Source organism: Tupaia chinensis, unplaced genomic scaffold, assembly GCF_000334495.1.
Source record: "Tupaia chinensis unplaced genomic scaffold, TupChi_1.0 Scaffold000690_1, whole genome shotgun sequence".
Taxonomy (NCBI): domain Eukaryota; kingdom Metazoa; phylum Chordata; class Mammalia; order Scandentia; family Tupaiidae; genus Tupaia; species Tupaia belangeri.
Window position 1 is genome coordinate 1,021,386 of NW_006160213.1, and position 3,485 is coordinate 1,024,870.

Here is a 3,485-nt window from a genome sequence, read left to right on the forward strand (position 1 = left end):
AGGGTTAAAACAGGGCCAGTGATGAATGGAAAACTGATTGTACTGCTGTCAAACTTGAATGTGAGGCTTATTCTAGAGATAGAAGTAATTTTTATGTTTCATAATTCTATATTTAATAGGTTGATATTTTCCTGTTTGTTCTCTTTAAGATTTCTTTTCCACATACAAAGTGTATTCATGTGCTATCCTAATGAGGAAATGACGAGTTCTTATCAACCTTATTAAACATACACCCAGAAGATATCCATTTTAATAAGGGACCAATTACTAAGTGTGTCTTCGGTTAGAAAGAACTTAGCTTTTACCTTGTTCTTTGGCTCTCCATGTCTCTAATTAATTGAATCTTGAAATCGTTGGACTTTCAGCTTAAGAGAAGACTGAAGAAGGGAACTTAACAACACTGCCTATTCCTTTATGTCTAGAACAGGGAAGAAAAAAAAAAAAAAAACACCTGTAATGCTAAAAGACTCGGGCTTTTGTCTGTTTCTAATATTACTTTTCTGCCTAATTGCCATCACTGCCACGTACATTAGGCCCTTTTTCAGCAGGGTTAAAACAGGGCCAGTGATGAATGGAAAACTGATTGTACTGCTGTCAAACTTGAATGTGAGGCTTATTCTAGAGATAGAAGTATGAGGAAAAGGACAGAGAATTGCACTTCATTAAAGCTCTACCAAGCTGATTGGAGTGGAGGAGGTAATTGAGATTTAAAGTGGCATTCCCATCACACTGTCCCTTTTTCAACTTAACAACTGTCATTCAAGCCACATAGGGCAACAATTGGCCAGATTTCCCAGCTCTTCTGAGTAATAAAACAGACACTCACCTTCTGGCTATTCGTTTTACTTACTTTGTTCTAATTTCCAATTCATGTGTCATTAGTGAACGAAGATTGACAAGAAATAGCTTTGACCTCACAGATTTGACCTTCAACCCCAAAGACCCAACTCTAGTCTGAACATAGGTTGGAATATGCTAAGAAACACCTTTCCTTTGCACAAGAATGAATGGCAGTTTTTTCATCATTGTACCACCCCCTGCTTGCCACTACATTTAGACTATGAGACATGTCAACTGCCTGTCACAATTACAATAGACACAGCAAACCAGAATTTTCCCCAAATCCAAGGGGAACTTCCTGAACAAAGAGTAAATTTTATTGCACAGATTTTGGAGACCTCCAATTTGTAGAGCCATAATGAATGCATCCCACAGACAAATAGGTAGTTGTTAATTATCCCAGCAATTTCTTTTTTTAATGTGCTAACAACACAGCACGCTAAGCCTTCATATCCTACACTGTTACCTGATGATCTCATCACATTTGAAAAGATGGTAGTCTGGGAAGAAGGCATTATTACAGCAAGTATGCATGACAATAAGTTACATAATTATAATCCCTTATTTTCGTGATTTAATAAAAAGAAAGTGTGATATTTTGGAAACAGATGGGTTTGGCTACACCTTTACTAAACCAATTGAAGTAGTTCGTCTATAGTATCACTTTAAGATAAATGTAATCTTTGTATTTTCATTGACTGATTATCCTAAAGCTTGTACAAACTGGTGTTATGTCATCCAATCATGCTGTGGATAAAAAAAATTGTTGAAGGTCAAGACCTATGACCTGAATAAGGACCTTCAATACATTTAGAAGTAATTAATTTCTTTCACATAGTTCTGAATAGAAATTGGATCCTGGAAATCTACAGGAAAATTTTTATAGTTTCTTTAAGTAACAGACATTCGGATGTTTCTAATATTATACCCTATGCATGCTTACACATGAACACGTACAAGCTCATACACAAATAAGATAGTGAAATGCATCGCTTTATTATGTCAAGAGTTTAGAAACTTGACTTCATTTCCTTCATGATAAAACATTTTGAAAACACTGCGAGTTTACTGCTTTGACTACATTCTTATGAACTGCGAAGTCGTTTTCATGTTAGCAGCAATAGTCATTCTTCTACACTTTTTTCCCAATCATAGATATATGAGTGTACTGATTTTACTTTAATGGATGTTACAGTCATTTGGTTTTTCCTCGTAATACTCTTCTATTATAACACGAATTTGCATAACTCATTGTGTTTCACTGTGTTTTCTGAATTTCTTACTTGTGTTGCTGAAAAAGGAGTATGCAATATATTTTCTTACAGGAGGAGGCATTAACTTTCATGAGAAATCACAATTGTTACTGCATCATCTGTAAGCACCCTCAAAGCCACTACCTTGAGAACATTTAAATAAAACTCAAAAAACTGATTTCTTTTGAACTACGTGATTAGCATATAAATACAAAAGAATTATTTCAGAATAAATATGACATACTGCAAGTTTACTAGTTACAAAAATTCAGGGAGTCTCTTATGGATAGAGCATTCTTTAGCTCTGTGTCACAATTATGTTTGAATCATGCTTGCGGGATAATGACAATAATATATTTTTGCAATCACTTTGGCTTGAAGCATTTATCCTCCCTGTTATGATAGGGATCTCCCAGCCAAACAGTGAAGGAAGCTCTTTGTGTTTGGAATATTGCCCTCTCACAGTAAATTTTCATGTCCTTACAGGTTAGAGGTCAGAATTTACTGTTTTATCTCAACAGCACATTAGTGGTCCTCGAAAGAAAAATCTCTGACTCTCGTAGCTTCATTAGAGATGTCTTTTATTCTCCACCTGGGACAATTACCCCATGCTAGTGAAGTTAACAAGAGTCAGGCCACAGGTCAAGGGTCAGGGCACTGTCAAGAGGAAGTGATTCTTCAGTCCACTAAATCTCTTATCATTTTCATAGAATGTGATATCCACCTGTCAGTCAGAGAACGTAGACCATTGTCTTTTTGTGAGTGATGCTCTTTCTGCCTTAAAGAGAGCACTTTACTTTTCTTATAAATACTATTTTTTATCTTTAAAAACTTATCTTCAAAATAAACACATGGAACCAATAAACAGTTCAAAGAGCAAAGAGTTTTTATCAAAGAACACAGCAATATTAAGAACAGATTTCAAGTAATACTATTTCATTAATTTCCTGCTTATGTTATAAATTGAGGCAAACAGAGTTAACTAAATGAATAATGAAAAGAACAACATTAGAAAAATAGTGAATGGCAGAATAGTTCTACAACTTTATGTGTGTCTGTATGTGGGCAGGCTCACCCCAGATATTATGGCCTAGCACAACATCCTACAGGCCAGTATGTTCTAGGATATAATGAAGCACCTTTTAAGAGATTTTCATAGTGGACTTCAGTGAAGTTAAATATACAGTTGAATCTGCTTATGCTATGCTTGGATTAATAAACTCCTTTTAGAACGTGGTATAACAAAAGGCTCAGTTATCCCAATGTAGTGTACAAATTGCAATTCCCCTTGTCATGTCATGAGACTCTACCTGCAAGGAACATCTTACTTTAAGAACTCTTTCTTTTTTCTTTTTCTTTCTTTTTTTTTTTTTTTTTTTTTTTTTTTTTTTT